The 21242-nt window shown below is 41.0% G+C and overlaps 1 long non-coding RNA gene across 1 annotated transcript in view; it reads left to right on the top strand.

Annotated features, from left to right (window-relative positions):
• LOC110741317 overlaps nucleotides 1–11847 on the top strand; it is a 2275404-nt gene extending 2263557 nt beyond the window's left edge. Inside the window, exon 7 of the long non-coding RNA XR_002517353.2 lies at nucleotides 9918–11847. This is a non-coding gene — a long non-coding RNA (uncharacterized LOC110741317). The remainder of the gene's footprint in view (nucleotides 1–9917) is intronic.
• The last annotated feature ends 9395 nt before the right edge of the window (nucleotides 11848–21242 follow it).

Raw genomic sequence — 21242 nt, forward strand, 5'->3', positions numbered from 1 at the left:
ACCCCACAGTGTTCTGCGTGGGAAGCTCCTACAAACCTTAACCACCAGAACACACTGATGTAGAAAGAGAAGGAAGAAAACTTCTTGAAACTTTATGATCCTGTTTTGGTGTCTCCAGTTCACTTATTCAACAAATAAACTTAAGTACCTACTTTGCATGGAACACATGATTAGTGTGAAGTATTGAGCAGCGAGCAAAACAAACTCAGTCTCTGCCCTCCTGCAACTGAGAGTCTAGTCAAAGAGATGGACATTAACACTGGACCTTTTTAAGGAGAAGAGCAACATGATCACCAATTCTCATCTGGCTACAATGTGAAGTAGACATGGCCCATGGAGCACCAGGTTCAAAGGAGTTGTGTTTTTTTGTTTTTTTTTTTTTTTAAGAATTTCTATCTAAGAAAGTCAATTTCTCCCTTACATATACATGTTGCCTGGTCCATAGCTAGTTACATATGTGTATTGCCTGGCACCACAGTTATTACATACATATGATTGCCTGGCTCATAGTTATTACATATATGTATTGCCTGGCCCATAGTTATTACATATACATGTTGCCTGGTCCATAGCTATTACATATGTGTATTGCCTGGCCCACAGTTATTACATACATATATTGCCTGGCACATAGTTATGACATATATGTATTGCCTGGCACATAGTTATTACATATACATATTGCCTGACCCACAGTTACTACATATACATATTGCCTGGTACATAGTCATTACATACACCACACCTATTGCCTGGCACACAGTCATTACATACACCACACCTATTGCCTGGCACGTAGTTATTGCCAGGCCAATGACTATGTTAAACGAGTGACTTCTTACTGCCCATAAAGTTGAATTATATGTGTTGCTATTTAACAGATGAAAACTGTATAGTTTATAAAAGGCTTTACCTGGTGTGTGTGTGTGTGTATCTTTAGTTAATCCTCTACCAGTAATCCAGAGCACAATCACTTTTAGCCTCCAGGCCTTAGTGGACATTCCTTTTGTTTGCTGTGTGGTTGCTAATGTCAATCACATAAAAAGGCTTATTAGCTACCAGTGGTGTAGGAGATGAGTCTGTGGAGATGAGTCTGTGTTGATCATGCTAGTGGTCATTTCATGTTTGAGCATTTAATTAATAATAGTTGATTTCTCTTTAATTGATTAAGAAAGCTATCATTTAAATTTAGTAAAGTGGAAAATTGTGTTTGTGTTTCTTGTTTTACTTGCAAGGCTGATTCTCAGGATTTCTTCCCTTTTTTTAAAAAAAAGCCCTTTAATGTGCCAAAAATCATAAATAAATATAAGTTAATAAAAAATTATGGTGAGAATTGAAATGTCAACATAGACACAAGCTTCTCATTTGCTTATTGTTGATCTTAAATACAACATACGTTCACATTTTTAAATTTCATATATATTTTAATCTATTCTCTTCTCAGCTTACAATTTTAGTGTTTATGTTGGGAACCTCTTATCTTGTATTCATCACATTTGGAGGATCTTAGTCCCAGACCTTTGTGATCTCAGTTTTCTTCTACCCACTAGTCAAATCTCCTGTGCCTTGCCCCATTTATTCATCCATCCATCCATCCATTCACTCGGTCAGTCCGTCAATGAACACTTCCTGAGCTCTTTTCTTTCCCAGATGCTAAACTGGAACTGAGAAAGGCACAGTGGTTTGTAGGGAGCTCATACTCTGCCAAACAGAACAGACCAGGCCCGCTCATGTTTTAATATCAAAATACGGAGCCCTGTTTCAATGAGAATATTCACACTGGAAAGCCTCGACGCATGCCTGCCTGGTAGATTCAAAGTGCTAATGACATTCGGATGACATTGTACTTTCCCCTTTCTGATGGCATTGCCAAAAACTGCTAGAAAAGTTCTAATTCCAGCCTACTTCCTTGGAATGCTGACAGGATGAAAACACATAATGAATTTGAGATGCTTTAAAACCTGTAAAGTTCTGTTCCAGAAAGAGTAATTTCAGCAGCAATACTTGTGAGACTAAACTTTAGAGTTCATTCAGAGTTATAGGCTCCTTTACCTCATAGAGTTGACTGGCATGGAAAATGTCACCCCCAGTTTACAGGTACAAAAAAGAGGATGACTGAGGGACTCTCCCATAATGCACACTTATCCATTGCTATAATTGATGATAATAATTTCGGGTGTCCCCATTTCCCTGACTTAATCACATGGAGTATTTTAAAGCAGTTCAACGTCTGGTGAGTAATAGATGGGCAATGAATGTTCCTTGAAACTGACTTCCACTAGCAGTTTTGAATATCACTCTACAATCCCCACCCTCTCTCCAAGCGATGGGTGTCTTTCTGGAAAGACCATGGAAGAAAGGAATAAAGAAAGAGGGATGTTTGGCCTCCTCCCAAAACCTGTGATTGTCTGCCATTTACATTTGTATGTCACCATCAGTAGTGACGTGTGTGTGATTTTTACTAATACTAGCTTATAACACCATCTGCTTGATGTTGCTAATGATTTACTCTTCAAATTAGAGTAGATTCATGACTACTATGATAAATGTCACTCTTGCTCTTGAGTGTTCAAAGAGTGTTTTGTTTTGTTTTGTTTTGGAGGAAGGCAAAGGGTAAAGGGATAGCCAGGCAACAACAGGCTGAATATCTTTATTTCCCACACTTAGCCTTATCTTCAGGTCTTGATTTCTGGTTGTGGAGCTGGCAGAAAGAGGATCTCAACATCAAAAGGCAGTGTTGTTCTATGCCAAGAGATTCTGGCATGAAACATCCTGGGCTATGCTGTCCCCACTCACCCGCTCACCCTGGGTTAGTGGAGTGAAGGAAGAGGCCTGAGCACTGCAGAGTAGGGCTAGGGGAAGACTGTCTGTGGAGGAGAATCCTGAGGACTGGAGAGTGCCCAGTCCAGTGTGTGTTGGCCAAAGAGGTGCCACCTCAGGATAGGAGATAGGCAAGTAGGTGGGTGAGCCTGTGGAAACCTCAGCCCCAAGCAGCAACATCACAGTCCCCAGTGAGCTCTCCACACAGGGCTGAGAGCTCAGGAAGCAGCCTTCAGTCACTCCCTGGGGAAAAAATAGGCAACAGCTGGTGATATGTCAGGGAGGTGGTGTCCCAGGCAATGTGTAGGGTATGGGGAATCAGGGACCTAGAATGCTGAAGGGGATACTGAGTCAGATCAGTAAAAAGAAGACTGGAAAACAAAGTCAGATCAAATGAAGCCACATAGGTGCAGGCTCAGCCTGAAAAACTTTTGCCTAGAATCTAGGCAATCTATATCTTTGGCAACAAAAGCAACTGTAGACTCATCTACTGGTGGAAAGAAGTCTCCTTTTAGCCCCCTGGCCTGGAGAGCTGAGAGCAGAGTCCAGACTCCCTCTGGAACCTTCTGATTGTCTCCATCTGGACTGATGCCCTCCATGCCTGAAGCACATCTGCCTCATTGGCCTCGGCTTCTCCTCTCTCCTGTATTAAATCCCATATTGGGCTGGGCACAGTGGCTCACGCCTGTAATCCCAGCACTCTGGGAGACTGAGATGGGCAGATCGCTTGAACTCAGGAGTTTGAGACCAGCCCTGGGCAACATGGTGAAACCCCATCTCTACCAAAAATACAAAAAAAAAAAAAAAAAAAAAAAAAATTAGCCAGGTACAGTGGCACATGTCTGTGGTCCCATCTACTGAGGTGGGAGGATTTCTTGAGACCAGGAGACCAAGATCGTACTACTGCACTCCAGCCTGGACAACATAGTGAGACCCTGTCTCAAAATCAATCAATCAGTCAATGAGTCAATCCCATATTGCCAGTTTCATATCATTTGCTTTTTCCTGGTTTACTTTGTTGTTTGTGGGGGAAGACATTCTCCAAAAAGCTTCCTGAAACAAGGTACATGAGAGGTAAAAATGTTTGAAGCCTTGAATATCTGAAAAAGTGTGTATCCCACCTCACACATAGAATTCTGAGTTGGAAGTCATTTCTTCAGAATTTTTAAAGTATGACTCCACTGTCTCAGTTTCTAGTGTTACCACTAAGCAGCTGGAAGACTTTCAGATTCTTCAGCTCTTGTCTGAGCTTACTCCTCTCTGGAAACTTCTAAACTCTTCTGTTTGTCCCCAGAGTTGTGAAATCTCACAATGATGCGTCTTGGGTGGATGTGTTTTTATCCACTATTCTAGGCACTCAGTGGGCTCTTACATCTCAGAACTCATACCGTTCAATTCTGGAAGCATTTTTGAATTATTTTATTAATGATTTCCTTACTCATTTTCTGTTTTCCTTTCTGGAACTCCTATTATTTAGATAGAGAGTCTCCTACATCAGTCTTCTGATTTACTTATCTTTTCTCTCATACTTTTCACTTCCTTGGTTTTGTTTTGTATTTTGGTTTAATTTTTGATTTGTACGATTTCCTAAGAGATCTCAACCTCATCTTCCAATCCTTCTAATGGGTATAATTTCCCTGAGAGTTTTTCTTTTCACTGTTCTACTCCCTACATGGACCCCATGTTCCCCAAGTCTCCTTTCTCTGTTTTGGTCTCCATCTTCCATGCTAGTGGCTCTCTTCAGATATCTACCCATATTTAAGGACTGGGGATGAGAAGCCGGTTGAGCTTGCAGGTGGGGCTTACCACAGTGAATGTCACTGCAGAAGAGCCAGCCAAGCCAGTGTTAGGAACCCCCAGTGTCAGTCCCTTTGGTTCTTCTTGGAATAATCAGATTAACTAGACTTTCAGAGAAGATCCTTCCCTGTGTGGTAGGAAGAATAATGGTCCCCAAAAAGGTCCATGTCCTAATCCTTAGAACCTATGAATATGTTACTTAACATGTCCAAAGGAGCTTTGCAAATGTCATTAAGTTAAGGCTCTTGAGATGGGGAGACTATTCTGGATTACCCTGTAGGCCCACTGTAATCACAAAGGCTCTTACAAAAGGAAGAAAGAGGCTCCAAGTGAAAGATGTGATTACAGAAGTAGAGGTTGAAATGAAGGGTCACGAGCCAAGGAATGTGGGTATCCTCCAGAAACTGGAAAAGGCAAAGAAACAGGTTCTCCCTCAGGGCCTCCAGAAGAGACAGCTCTACCAACACCTTGACTTTAGTCATTAAAACTGATTTTGGACTTGTAACCTCCAGAACTGTAAGATAATAAAGTGAAGTCACTAAGCTTGTGGACGTTACAACAGCAGTAGAAACCTCCTACAGCCTATGGCTGGAAGCTGGCAGTGGGATGGTCTTGACTTTCTACATGCAGATATATACACACATCCTTTGTTCAGTGGGCTGCTGTATTAGTTAATTCTTGCACTACTATAAATAAATACCTGAGACTGAATAATTTATAAAGAAAAGAGGGTTAATTGGCTTATGTTTCTTCAGACTGTACAGGAAGCATAATGCTGGCATCTGCTAGGCTTCTGGGGAGGCCTCAGGAAACTTACAATTAAGGCAGAATATGAAGGGAAAGCAGGCTTGTCTTATTTGGCCAGAGCAGGAGCTATACACTTTTAAACAACCATATCTCATGATAGCTTACTCACCCACTATCATGAGAACAGCAGAGAGTGGACAGTGCTAAACCATTCATAAGAACTCCACACCCTTGATCTAGTCACCTCCCACCAGGCTCCACCTCTAATATTGCAGATTACAATTCAACATAAGATTTGGGTGGGGATACAGATCCTAATCATATCAGGTGTCTTGCTTCAACTGTACCTGGTGTCCTTCAGCCCAGAGAAATTCTGTTGCTCACCGATATGGTTTGACCGTGTCCCCACCCAAACCTGACCTTGAATTATAATAATCCCTATGTGTTACGGGTGGGGCCAGGTGGAGATAATAGAATCATGGGGGTGGTTTTCCCCATACTGTTCTCATAGTAGTGAATTAGTTTCACAAGATCTGATGGTTTTATAAATGGGAGTTCTTCTGCACAAGTTCTTTTTGCATGCCACCATGTAAGATGTGACTTTCCTTCTCATTTGCTTTCTGCCATGATTGTGAAGCCTCCCCAGTCATACTAAACTGTGAGTCAATTAAACCTCTTTCCTTTATAAATTACCCAGTCTCAGGTATGTCTTTATTATCAGTGTGAGAACAGACTAATATACTCACCCTCTCCAGACAATAAATCTCCAGCTTTCCCCAGGTGGGGGAGGACCAAGCTCCTAGAAATGTGAAGCAAGGGAGGGTTCTAGAGATCTAACTGCTCGCCTCTCCTCAGTTCCAGATATACTTGAAGCTGCCAATTCCTGAGCTATTTGCAGGCTTGGCAGTAGAAATGAGGATGATTCTTGGCATTCCCTACCACTGACTCAGGATTGGGCTTTCTACAGTCTACTGTCACCTGCTCAAATGCTGCTATTATCTTCTCTCCCATTCTCCCTGTCTTCATCAGATTGTGTCTTAGAAGTCTTCATATTTCCTTCACACCTGATTCTGGGTCCCGAGGGATCTTCTGGGGTAGTTTGTGCTCACACCTCCTCCACCTGTCTCTCTCACAATGCCACACTGCCTCTCCACTTACTTGGAAATGTCTCTTCTGAAGAGGGTCACCCCATCTACAGCCCTTCCCCCTTATTTAGGCCACACTTGCTCCAAGCCAATGCAGCGGTATGCCCCAAAAGGGTTGTAGTCATTGTAAAAATACTGAAGTGCCTCCCTGTTGAGTATGAAAAGCCACTGTTTCTAATCCCCCCAAGTTCCTCTGACCACCACAGATGCTCCCTGGCTTGATTAGTTTGCTAGGGCTACCATGACAAAATACCACAGACTGAATGGCTCAAACAACAGAAATGTATTTTCTCACTTCTGGAGGCCAGAAGTCCAAGATCGAAGTGCAAGCTGGGTTGGTTTCGGCTGAGGCTTCTCTCCTTGGCTAGAAAATGACTGACCTCTTGCTGCCTCTTTGCATGGTCCTGCCTCTGTGTATGCCCACCCCTGGTGTCCCACTGTGTGTCCTAATCTCCTCTTGTAAGGCCACCAGTAAGATTGGATTAGGGCCCATTCCAAGGGCCTCATTTTACCTTAATTGCCCCTTTCAATGCTCTATCTCCAAATACAGTCATATTCTGAGATACCGGAGGTTAGGGCTTCAACACGGGAATTTGGAAGGGTCACAGTTTAGTCCGTAACACTGGCCTTCCTTCTCTGATTCTGGCCTAGGACTCTCATTGCCCCGTGTCCCCACTATACTTATGCTCACATATCTGGAATAGCAGCTTTGAACCTGTCACATTCTTAATTTCTCACTGCAAGCCTGGGCTGTGAAACCAGTCCTGCCAAGACAGCCACAACCCCAGGCCCCCTGCCTTGAAGCATAATGGGAAACCATGAAGCTGTTTGTGTTTCATGTCATATTTTTATGTCCCAACTGCTAAAAATATTTTAAAATAAAAATGAAACCAATATATACTATACACATATATTGTATATGACTCTAAAATAAAAATTCTCATTTGTTCCCTTGAAGATTTGGCCTACTTCTGTTAACATTTTAGGATTCAGTTAGTAAAGACAGTAAAAAAATCTTTGGACAATGACCGTTCATACCCTATTTACATAAGCTTTTAGAAAAGGCTACAGAGGGTGGAAAACCTTCATGAGGAAGTGTGTTATCGTGGATCAAAGCAGAGGTTTTGGAATCAGACAGGTCTGCATTTAAATTCTGCTTCTGCTTCTTATTAATTATGTGACCTTGAGCAAACTGCTGAACCTTTTAGTTTCCTCATTTGTAATAATACCTGGCTCATGTGGCTACTGCAAGAAACAAGTGAGATAATGTACACCCAGCATCCACACAAGGTCTAGACAATAGAGTGGGTGGCTCAAGAAATGGAGGCTCCCTCCCCTCTCTGCCTGGAACCACAGGCCTTCAGAGAGGTGTACACCCTCACCAGTCAGACCCCCTCCTTTCATCCCATCCCCAAAGTGGCACCTGGGCCCTGATCTCATTCTGTTCTTGATAAAATCCTTCATCCCCTTTCACCCAACAAAGAGGGTTTGCGCAAATCCTATGTTAATAGATTCCTTTGACCAATTCACTTTGGCAGGTTTTACATTTGAAAGACTGACAGCTTCCCTCAGCCTTTCTCAAGCGACCCTGGGGAGGGTCTGGAAACCTCTCAGAGATTAACTTCTGCTTCCTCAGCCCCTCCAACTAGCTGCCTGTGAGCTGAGGGAGATTCACCCCTGGGCTTCACCCCTTCTCCCCAGTCCCACCCCCAGAGTGCGTAAAGGCAGACTTGCTGACAAAGTTTAGAAAATAAATGTAGAGGGGGAGGAGGAAAAAAGTGAACGTTACAGAGCCCCACACCGCCTTTGTTAATCTCACGTCGGTGACCTCACTTAGTCTTCCCAACCCCTCAGTGTGCTCTATATCATTGGAGGAGACTGAGATTCAGAAAGGTTAATTAACCAGCGCCAAGTGGCAGAGCGAGATTTGAGACCATGTCAGTGAGACTGAAGCCAAGCCCAGTGTTCTTTCCAATGTTCCCTGCAGCCTGGGGCCTCAACTCTCTCTACAATCTTCCTCTTCACATTCCTCTGCCTCTCTCTTAGGGCATCCATCATGTTCTTGCATTAGATTCCTTGAGAACAGACAGGTCTTCTGTCTTTGACTTGTTCAGGACAGGAAGGGTGCCTGATTCTTTATTTTCTTTCCCCCACAATGCCAAGCACATTGTAGGCACTTAGGATGTGTGTGGAACATGAATAGGTGAAGAGTTAAATAAATGAGTGCATAAATACATGAACATATAAGCTAATAGACAACATATCTATGAATAAACAAACTTAGAAGTGGTTGCCTGGAGGTGTGGATAAATGGATGGATGGATGGAGGAACAAGCACTTGTAAGAAAAAGTAGATGAGTTTTTCTCACATAGGCAAAGGTGAATGCATGCACATTAGTCAAGTGCATGGATTGTAAGGGTGTAGTAATAGGCAAATGAATGAATATGTCAATGAATAATAATGTAAATGAACGTGTAAATTAATAAGTCAATAAATACATGAATGAGTAATATTAAGTGGGCAAATGAACACATGAGAGTGAACGGATAAATTAATAGATAAGTGCACTCATGCAAGGAGAAATGAATGAATGAATACATGAATGGACTGATGAATGCATCCATGCGGCAATGAACGAATAACTGAGTGAATGAGCCAACAAATGGGTGAATGAAGTCCTTTTCTGTTTTCCCAGATGACACCACCCTTGAGCACGCCCTGTAATCAGAAAGCACAGGATTCAGAGGTCCTGCTGAGATTCCAGGAGACAGTATTCAAGTTGATGCCAGAGGCCTGGGGTGGGATTAAAGATCAGGGCCCAACTGTGCATAGACTGCATGTGCTGGAGTCCCCTGTAGTATCTGACACATCTCCTAAGAACGAGACATGGAGGTGGTTGTCAGGGGCCCACTGGCTCCAGCAAGTCAGAATTATGGGTCATTCCTCCAAGGAGCCTCCAGGCACAGAGTCCTACTCTGCCCAGTGTTCCCTTCGTCCTACTCTGTATACTCCCGCCCAGCGCCCCACTCCACACCAAGGCCAGAGTACAAGCAGGCAACTACAGACAAGGAAATTAATTCTTAGCATTTAAGAACAGCCTCATTTAATGAAGAGGCTGCTGCAATATCTTTGCAACAAACAGCAACCCACATGTTTGATTACAACAGGTTGAGCTATTCCACGTTCCCCAGTGCCAGGGCTCAGGGAAAGAGGTTGGAAAAACAACAAAACCTAAGCACTAAGCAAGAACACACACTTTCTGACACAAGCAGCCCATGGTCCTGGCTCTGTCCAAGTTGAAAGAGCTATAGCATTTCTTGCTGAAGAGCTCAGCCTCTTAACTCTTCTTCCTGCCCATTGCTGAGCGATGCTTTTCTTTGCTTCTTTTTTTTCTTTTTCCACTTCAGAATCAGCCACGATGGGTTTTGAATGACTGACACCTTCTCCCTTCTCAGCCCTGGGAGCCGATTTGGTCAGGATTGTGGCAAACCTGTATTTCAGGTCCCCTTGGCAACCCCCAGTGCCCTGTCTCCTGAGGATTGAGCTTCTAAAGGACTGCGAGGAGACAAGACTTCTGGGTGAGAATCAACACCTTCCTCTTTGTTTCTTTGCTGTCACATTCAGCCTAGGTCGCTGTTTCTAAGAGAGGAGAGGTTGGTTGGGAAGAAAGACTGTCCTGGAAGTTAGGAATGGCATGTAAAAATGAACACACTATGCTGTGTTCCTGGTGCTAGGGGGAGAGGGAACAACGTGAAGATTCCTAGGAATGACAACTTACCATTTTCAATTTTCACCCTTGTCATTGCTTGTCTTATGATGCAACTTTAGAGTAATACTTGCCACTGGACATTGGGGTGCCTGTTTGGCCTGAGACGTTTGTCAGTCATTGGATTAATCATCCCAGCATTCCACTTGCACCAGAAGGATTTGTCCCTGCTCGTAGCTGGGGATGAGCTGGAGGGGAGGGGACCTGTGCAGCCTATGTGCTGTTCAGAATTGTGGAGACAGTACAGTGTTTAGTGTAGCATGTTTCATCTCTGCCCCTGGTTTCCTTTTTCCATGAAGAATTGCTTGAAAATTATGTATTCTTTTTTCAAAAAGGGCTTCGAACACAGCATCAGGAAGGTCTACATAGCTTTCCACCCTTATTCCCCAGTTCTTCTTTGGGATTTGTTTGGGGAAGGGGGTACAGAGGGATAAAGGCATCAGGAGAAAGACGTTGGTCTTGGTGACTAACTCCAAACAACAGCCACTGACAAAAACAGTGATGTGCAAATTACTGATTTTTATTGGACACTTTGGGGAATATAGTTGTTTGTCAGGAAATGAAAAAGAATGTTTGTGCTTATAAAATTATATGGAAAATCAATGCAATGTTAAGTATATTTTTCAGTTATTTGAGTCAAGGACTGTTCTCTAGTCAATTCTAGCAAGCACTAAGGGAGGCAGAGACTTCCTGAAGCCCAGCCAAGGGGCTAAACAGAAAGGCCAAGCTGTGGTTCGTTGCTGTTCTCTATCACTTGGGGAAATGCCTGGGGTGGATGTGAAGGGACTGCTGGAGCCAAGCAAAGTTGCAGACGTGGACGTTAGACCTTCATTATTAACAGCAATGCTCAGGACTGTGCTAGACAGAGCACTCTGAAGTCTAGACCTATTTCTAGTTTTCCTTTTCTTGTGCTCCAACCCAGGAATTCTAAGTACTGAACCCCTGCCACAGGTGGGGTGATCCCTGGAGGAGCTGGGAATTCATAAAAGCATGCTGCAGGGGAGGAGAAATGGGAAAAATGGAAGCCCCACCTTGGCTCAGTGGTTCAAGAGACACCCGTCATCAGTAGAAGTGGGGTGTTTGGTGCTACTAAATGGACCTGTGGTTCTGTCCATCCCTGGGCCTTGGACAAGGATATGAAGGGAGAGTGTAGAACAGCCAGGGCCTGTGACCCTTTGGAAAGCACTTGACACTGCACCCTTGCTGGGGGTCTTTGACATGAAGGAATTAGTAAGAGTAAGATGCCAAGCAATCTACACAGAGCTCTTAGAAGATGAAAAATTGATGGTCAAGAAGCTACCAACAAAACTCACCTGTGACTATAAATCTTTACCAGTTGATAATGTGATTACTTTTAAGACACTGAATTGGGAGCATACAGTCTTCACTGCCGTTCCTTCACTGTGTAACCCAAGGCAAATCATTGCCCTCTCTGGGCTTTGCATCCCTTTGTCCATGTACTTTCTTTTGAAGGGGTCTTGCTCTGTTGCCCAGGCTAGAGTCCAGTGGTGTGATCTTGGCTCACTGCAACCTCCCCTTCCCAGGTTCAAGCAATTCTCCTGCCTCAGCCTCCAGAGTAGCTGGGACTACAGGAGCTTGCCACCATACCTGGCTAATTTTTGTATTTTTAGTAGAGACGGGTTTCACCATGTTGGCCAGGATGGTCTCAAACTCCTGACCCCAAGTTATCCACGCACCTCAGCCTCCCAAAGTACTGGGATTACAGGCATGAGCTACTGTGCCTGGCCTCCATGTACTTTCTTATAAGGAGCTTCTTAAGACCTTACTCCTCTAAATTCTGTAATTTTATGATGACAGGTTCTTATTGATTAGTGGAGATCACAACTCAATGGATGAAGATGGGGCCCAGACTGAGAGGGATGCAAACTTTGTGTCGCTTACTAGGTGTATGTTGTAGGCAGGTCACTTAGCCTTCCTATGCTTCCAATTCCTCATTTGAAAAACAAGTTTTTGGTTAATGTGTTGGTCAATTGGTCTTTCTTCCATCAGTAGAGTTGTGGTGAGGATGTGATATACAGCAGTACATGCCAAATAGTGAACACAGGGCCTCCACCACAGATACATGCTAGCTGTTGATGTTACAAAAGGGGGTAAAGAAAACTGCTTTCTGTTAAGGACTCATTTTTTTTAACTTTTATTTTAGGTTTAGTGGTACCTGTGCAGGTTTGTTATATAGATAAACTGTGTGTCATGGGGCTTTCACCACCCAGGGAATAAGCACAGCATCTGATAAGCAGTTTTTCGATCCTCTCTGTCCTCCCTCCCTCCACCCTCAAGCAGGCCCCAGTGTCGGTTTTGTTGTTCCCTTCTTTGTGTCCATGCGGACTCAGTGTTTAGCTCCTGCTTGTAAGTGAGAACATGTGGTATTTTGTTTCTGGTCCTGTGGAACACAACACATTTTAACAGTGTCCTACTGCTGAGACTTACAGGAATGGTCACAAAAATAAATAATAAATTCCAACTAATTATTATCAAAGACCAAAATGATCCCTTTGTAACTGCAGAATAGATCCAATCAAGGACTACATTAAAAAGACAGTCACCGCAAAAAAAAAAAAAAAAAAAAAAAAAAAAAAAAAAAAAAAAAAAAAAAACCTTGAAAACAAACAAGCAAACACACACTGGCATTCCACTTTTATCTTTTCCACTACGCATCAGTTTCATCATCTGTGAAACGGGGGACTAATGACCAAGAACTATTGAAGAGTTACTTGTTGTAATATCTACAAAGGAGCTTTCACACAATACTTGAGGCACTAGATAAATGGTGCCAGTTATTATGCTGACATTATTTGAAATTCCTGATTTAGAAAATACACATCAAAGTATAAACAAAACCTAATGCTGTTTTTAACATAACTTCCTTGAGACTTGGGCTCTGTTTTCTCCACAAGAAAGTTTCTCAGTGCCTGTCTTCTTTCATTTACTCATTCACTCATTGTTTTCTAAAGTGATGGCTGGAGATAACTGAAAATATTATCTGGATTTTACTCAAGTATTACAAATTTCTCAAGGCTTTACATTGTTTTGCAAACACTATCCCCAAATGTTACTGCTCATTTCAGCAACAGAATCTCCTTGCCAGAGAGCAGCGAGATTTGGGGGTGAACTGTCTCTGGCTGACAGGACACAGCTGGCTGTGAATGTGAAGTATGGCAATTTTAGGCCCAAAGAAATCTTACAAAGTATTTGATAATACAAATGAGAACCACAAATCCCTTAAAAATACAGGCCATGATTGGCCTCTTTCTCATTTCTATTAGTATTGAAACAGATCCAATAAGATGCCTTCAGAGCCTCAAACTAATGGTTAGATTCTATGCCTCATTTTGAAGCCCAAGGATATGAGTTTGTGTGCATACAGATTAAGCCAAAGTTTTCAAAAAGAGAGTATAAGATGTTCTAAAATATTTTAAAATATACTTATCAAAGTTAGGTGATAAAATACCTCTGCCTGGTACGTTATTTTCAAATGCACTTGCAATAGTATTTGCTCATCAATTCTGTCCTGTGGATGTCTCTCTGAACCTCTAGGAGTCACGTCTTCCTTCGTGTGCATGGAGACAGTATTGTGTGCTTTCCCCAACCCCACTCGCTCACTCACTCAGTGAATTACAAATCCCTTATATTATGGTGATCTTTCCTCCAATGCAAAAACATTAAGGAACAACAGGTTAGGTTATTTCTTAGCCGGGCGCGGTGGCTCACACCTGTAATCCCAGCATTCTGGGAGGCTGAGGTGGGTGGATCACTTGAAGCCAGGAGTTCGAAACCATCCTGGCCAACGTGGTGAGACCCTGTCTCTATTAAAAATACAAAAATTAGCCAGGTGTGGTGGTGCATGTCTGTAACACAGAGGCTGGGGCAAGAGAATCACTTGAACCTGGGAGGCAGAGGTTGCTGTGAGCCGAGATCGTGCCACTGTACTTCAGTCTGAGCAAGAGTAATACTGTCTCAAAAAAAGGGTTACCTCTTTAGAAACAAAATATGTTATGATCTCAATTATGTGGAGGAAATAGGACCAAAAACAAATAAATAAAAATACCATTCTAAGGGTAGAAATACTATAAAATTTGAATTGTGGTCATCTTTACATGGTAGAACTATCATTTTTTGTCTCTTCCATAGTTTTTAAATTTTCCATGATATACATACATTACATTTAAGAAAAATATTTTCATATTTTTAAAATAATTGTTATAGAAAATAAAGGTGCTTTTTTAGAATAGCATGTTTCTACTCATCCAAATAGTAACTAACAATATTTCACTTTTGTGGTAGCAAACATCTCATGTGCATCATACCTGACTTTTAAGCAAGTATTCAAAATGCGTTTTACAGTTTACTACTTTCACAGTATGCTGACAATAACCAGGCATGCTCTGATTGGCTTAGCTTAACTTTAGCTCTGCATTCAGGCTTAATTCTAGGAGGTTCATATCCCTACCCTCATATCCCCAGACTCTGACTTGTCAGCTAAACCATGTGATGGACTCTGTGTGCAGAGTTGTTCAGGGAAGGGGTCTGTGTTTAGACTTTCTTGGTGGGCCTTCAACACAAGCTGCCCAGATATTTTCTTTCTTATTTATTAATAACGTTTGTTGGAATTCTTTTCTGATTATTAAGGCAATGCATGTTCATTATAGAAAACGTTGAAGTTAAATGGAAAGAAGAAAATAAAACACCCATAATACTGTATTTCCTCCACCACGAAATAATCACTGTTGCACACTTATGAACTTCCTTCCCCTTTGTGGGTGTGTTTATAGGAGACATTTTAAGCAACTAAGATTATATTGTATATACGTATGTGTGCCTATGGATGTATAGATATGTCATGAACATTTTCTAATGTCATTACAACTATTTTTTACAACAATTTTTGTGCATGCATAGTAATACATGTACCATTATTTAGTGAACCAATTCTTTTCCCTGAACATTTCAGTCCTCTACCATTCCAACTTTTGTTAATGTAAATAATGCTGTGATAAACATATATAATTAATGTTTCCATCTTTGATTACTTCCTTAGCATAGATTACTAGAATTGGAATCAATAAGTAAGGAACATCAATATTTTTAAAACTTTTTTTAGTCAAAGAAATGCAAAGTTGAACAGTAATGAGAAGTGAATTTGTGTATATCAAATTGAAAAAAGTAAAAACATTTCTCATATTACAAACATTAGGAATTATTTTTCTTTTTCACCTTTGACATATTGATATACAAAAACTAGTTCTTTAATATTGTTTTAATTTTCATTTCTTTGATTATTAGTGAGATGAAACTCTTTTTCATGTTTATTAGCTGTTTGTCTTTACTCTTTTATGAATTTTCTGTTTATGCCCTTTGTCCATTTTCCTACTAATTTTTTCATCATTTCATAAAAGTTCCATCTTTATGAAAGATATTAGGTCTTTGCCACTCTATTAAAAATATTTTCTCAGTGTTATTTGCATTTTATTTTTTAATGAATGTTTTGGTGCACAGAAATTTGAGTTTTATGTAGTCAGTCTATTGATATCTTTCATTATGCTTTCTTCCACTTATTATCCTTAGAAGTACCTACTTATTCAGAGATCAGAAACTCACTTTCAGCGTTTTTGAGTTTGTTAGTTTGTAACATTAAAATAGGGTGTGACCCGTGGCAAGGGACAAAATTCTATAAATTTTAGCAGGTAGCTAGGGCTTCAAGAGGCTCTTTCTACCTCTTGCATCATTAGAAGAAATTAAGCATTGGCTTTCCATGGTGCCCAGTGGGTCTGGAGATACAGGCACAGGACAGAGTAGCAAGTCAGGATCTGCTAAAAATCCAGGACAGGAATTTTTTTTAAGTAAGTAGGCATGGGGGTTTCAATCGTCATGTAGCAAGTATAACTCTAAATGTTAGTGACTGGTAAGTCCCATGGCAGCAGCGCCTCCACAGATGCAGATCCTAAAAAATAAGTCTGAGAAAGTATGTCTCTGTGTTCTCCTTCAGTGAGAAAGGAGAAATGTGGTTGTGGTCTCAGGTGGCAGATATGAAACTAAATGATTCTGAATTAGAGCTTTGCTCTGGGTCACATCTGACAACTCGATTTTCCTCTGTCATTTTGAGGCAATGGTTTTTAGCTTGGAGCTCTGTCAACAGTGAATTCTGCATAGAGGAGGAGATCAGGGTCCCAGAGCAGTAGATTAGAGGGAGGTGGTGGAGAGAATACAGGCTTTGGAGCTCTACAGACCGGAGTCTAACACTTTGCTCTGCCAGCTCCTAGCCATGTGGCTTTGAGCCTTAGTTTCCTTGCCTATAAAATGGAGACAGTCAGAGTCAGCCTTCGTGGTTACTGCAAACAGTACAATGCCTCACACAGCATACACTCAATGCATGGGTGCTTTGAAAACTGATTTGAGAGTGTCTTGTGGGTCCTAGGTTAAAAAACCAGAGGATTGTGTTTGCCAGTACACCCAAGAGGGTTCTCGTATGCCACTAAGCTACAGGGACTTAATTTCTCCAAGATAAAAATCAAGAGACCTGATTTTGGCCTGAAAAAGGATTTGTTTGCTTCAAATTTATGAACTTATATGAAAAATCTAACAATGGTTTAAAGGTAGAATTATATCCGGTTGTACATTTAATAAAATAATTGAAAAAAGTAAAATTACAGGAAAAAAAGAAGTGTCCTGGAAAATCAGGCATGCCTTCACACACAGTATTCAGTGCCCTTCACATTGGGAACTCTTCAAACCTTCTTAGAAGGTGGCCCTCTTTTTAATTGACCTGCATATTATCTGAGTATAGCTTGCACATGTGATAATACTGATTCAATAAGTTTCTATAAAGAGTTACTTTATTTTGGGAGGCATTTATTATCACTTCTTTAAACTTATGTTCAAAAATCTCTGTGGCTTTATATATTAGGTAGAATTAAATAAGAATAAAATAATGGCAAAGCTAAACTGCAGCTCTTTATTGAGTAGCTAGCTAGGCACCAGGCACTGTGCTAGTTCCTGAGACAGAAAAAAGAGGGTGTGGAGATGGTAGCAGGAAGGGAGTACAAGGGCACCAAATCCAACAACTTTGCCATCGGGAGTTCAGTTATTGGGGAAAAACATATAAATGTGAATATCTCAATGGCGATGTCAGATCTAAGTAAAACTTCAATCCCCCCACCTCCTTTTGAGTACTTTAAGAAATAGTATTATTACCTTTAAGTATTTATGAATTTGATTTGTATGACACATGTGAAAGGCAGTACATAAATTTAAACATCCAAATCCAAGACCTTTTGAGTCACTGCCTCAAGGTTTAGATCCTTGAAAGTACAAAACCTGCAGAGTGTCAAAGAAGGAAGCCGTAGGGATGGTACTCAGGTCAGCCCCCTTGCTCTATTAATGCAGGAGCCAGGGTGCCCAGGAAGTCTCTGTCCCCTGACTTCCAGTGCTCCTCACCCCAGTCCTGGGAAGAGCACCCTGGACACTCACATGCCTGCAGCAAGTGGGCAGGGAGACTGTGAAGAGCCGAGACCTGAACTCCACCTGCTCACTGTGTGTGTAATCTACAAGAAGTTATATAGTCTCTCAGATCCTGAGTTTTGTCATTTGAAAACAGGGATAATAACAGTCCCTGAAGACAGACATCCAGGGATGCTGGGAGGAACCAAGGAGAGGATGTCTGTGAGAGATCCTTGAGAAGAGAGCCACAAACACACTTACACTTAAGGCATTGTTAAAACGACAAAGCAGGGGATAGGGTCCTTGGCACACATCAAATACTCTGGTTTCAAATTATCCATGTGTCCTTCAAAGTCATGCAGAAGCCTCTAGTTTCTTTATGTTTCCATGCATTTCTAAATAGAAAACAAGGTAGAGAAAGCTCCTATGTGGTTGACAGGTCTTTACCTGCTGCAGTAGACCAGCGCCATAAACAAATTTGAGTCTAAATAAAGGGAAAAGTATCATTTCAAGGAGAAATAAAAGGATATTTCTTAGAACACTAAAGATATATGTCACATTGTTTCCACGCCCTTGACAGCTGGAGCAGCCCTTTGTTCATCTGAGAATAGAATAATGTATTATGTATAGGTTTACTCATAAAATTAACATGTTAGGCATACTAAGCTTAAAAGTGCCATCTATCTATTCACACAGCGCTTACACATGTAGTAATTTAATTTACTTTAAAAAATCTTTAGTGTGGTCACGAACACCTCAAGGAAGTGCTCAGCTCCTTGTCTGTGCCCATTTGGGAGCAGTTTGCAGAAACCTGAGCCCACCAGAAAGGTTCAGCATTATAGGAAAAAAAAAAAAAGCCTGGATCTTCTGGATTTTGTGTTTTCACAAGTGTTAAGACAGATTCAGAAATCACTGATTTTAACGAATGGTGAAGTGGGGATAAAGTAGAAGAAAAAACGTCTTTTCTGGAGACAACTTTTGTCACATGGAACCTAGTCCAATCAGCCTCACTCGGAAATATATGTTTCTTCCAACACATCATTGCAAATCATACTTCCACCATCCCTATCCCACGCTCATCAGAAAATCTATCAGCATAGAAATGCTTCCATATGCTGGAGGCTGGGTTCCCCAATTTTGCTGAGGGGGAATGAAGAAAAATGTAGTTGAGTAGCCAGCTTGCATAGAGGAGTAAACACTTTGCTGCAACACATATAGATTGAGTAATAGCAGCCATTGGAGTTCACCATAAATAATTTTGCAAGCCTGCAGGCCTCAGCTCACTGCTTATTGAGGTTTTGCCACAAAATGGCCTATTAGCATGGATTTAATTATAATTTACATAGGTCATGGAAATAATCCTAGACCATGAAAATAAGGCTCAAAGATTCTGAATTTAGAAATATTTAAACTGGGAGTCCATGTATGGTGGACAGAGTTTGGCATCAGAAACACTGGAATCTAGTCTCTGCTCTGACTGTAGCTACTTGAGTGATCTTGGACCAGCCACCACACCCCTCTGGGTCTCAATTTTATCAATGAATTGTGGAGATAATAGTAAAAATATCTACATCACAGAATTAAATGAACTTGAGTCAGCAAAAAGCACTTTGCCACCTGTCCAACACTAAACAGATATCTATGCTGTTGTTGATATAAAATGGAGAGTCCACAAGTACAGTGCAGAGAACACTAGCTTTAGAGCCAGACTTTCTGAGAGTTACTCTTGATTCCAATTTCTTGTGTTACATTCAGATTTTCTGACTCTTGGCCTCTATTTTGTCATCTGTAATATTGGGTCATCAACAACTCCTATTTCACATTGCTGAGATATGCATATGGAAGAATCTGCTAACTGTGAACCACTACAAAGGGACCATGTCTACATTTGCTCTACATGAATCCTCATTCCTTAGCACAGTCATTGATGTGTTGTAAATATACCACAACACCACAAATATTTGTGGAATGAAAAATATATATATATATATATATATATATGTATGTGTATATATATACACACACACACACATACACACACACACACACATAAACATATGATGATTTTGATGTTACATATTGTCTCAGAACTCAGGGCAGGGCCAGGTAATATGTTGTTTCCAACTGTAAATCTCTCCAATTCAGGATCAGGCAAGTTATTACTTGTTTTATCTCTCAATGGCTGTTTCTGTCATTTCTTTTCCATGCTCAGATTTGGAAATGTAATCAGAGAGGAGAGGGCATACTGTTCCATGCCAGCCTCATGATTTGCCCAGACATACAGCTACTAAGTAGTACAGCCAGAAGTGGAACTCAGGTCAGGTTAACACAAAGCTCTCCTCTTTCCTTCGTTCATGAATACATTTAACAACCTGAAAGTTCAACTGTTGCCAGAGGAAGCCCAACACAGAGTAGGTGTCAGAACTGGCTGCCTTCATTTATGAGCGTAGCGCCCACTGGAGGCAAAAATGAACACTGCTCTTGGATTTCAGTACTCTGGCTTACTCTAGATAGTTAGGAATTATAATCATGCGTTATTTTGCGTGGTTGTACGTAAACAATTCTCTGTGGCCCAGTCTTGGGAAATTATTTTATGGAAAATTCAAATACCTGTTTTAAACCTCTGAATCATTCTACTACAATAATTTTCTAATAAAAATATTTATTGGTAGAAAAAAATTACTAAGCCCTGCCCCTGCACTTAACAGTATCTATGACAAGCCTTCTAAATAGATGTTGTTCTCAATTTGATACTTGCAAAGACATCTTAAGAGGAAATAATCAAATCGCCAAACCTCCTCCAGCTCTACCCTGTGGCAAATAGATCCCATTTTTTCCCCCTTTTACCCCCAGCCTTAGACATATTTGTTGATCTAACTAAAGCAAAGTCAAAATAGTTCTTTTCTTCAGATGGCTCTGCCAGCTTCACTAGGGGAAAGCATGTTTGGGAGGTCTCTACAATAGCCATTGGTTTTCTTCTACAGGAGATAAAAAGAACATTCATTTATTGTCAAACATGGGTTTTCGCTTTAAAATGTGCTGCAAGCAACTGTAACATCATTTCATTTTATCTAATTAATGGCTATCATGGGTTAAGTACAGCATTCTGCTTAGAATTCTGTGCATAGGATAATTACTTCAGATATATATACAAAATGTTATTGATACATATAGTAATGGGAGTTTTTACAATATTATGCTTTTAAAGCCTTTTAGGAATACCATGGTCATGTCTAGTAAAGAGCAGTGTGAAATTAGAATTTTAAAATGCTAATATGGCTATCAAATAAAGCTGAGCATTAACCCTTGTCCATGGCGGATAATATTAGATTTATCGTTATCCTACTGTTCTACCTTGACTAGATTTGTTCATGTGTCTCAAAATTTATTTATTAAGCATGTACTAGGCATTAAACACACAGTAGTCAATAAGACAGGCACCTGCCCTCCTGAAGTTTGTGGAACTGCAGGGAAGACTGATATTGAATAAGAACCTACTGGCAATGCTGAA

This window comes from Papio anubis, chromosome 12 (genome assembly GCF_008728515.1).
Source record: "Papio anubis isolate 15944 chromosome 12, Panubis1.0, whole genome shotgun sequence".
In the NCBI taxonomy this organism is placed as follows: Eukaryota; Metazoa; Chordata; class Mammalia; order Primates; family Cercopithecidae; genus Papio; species Papio anubis.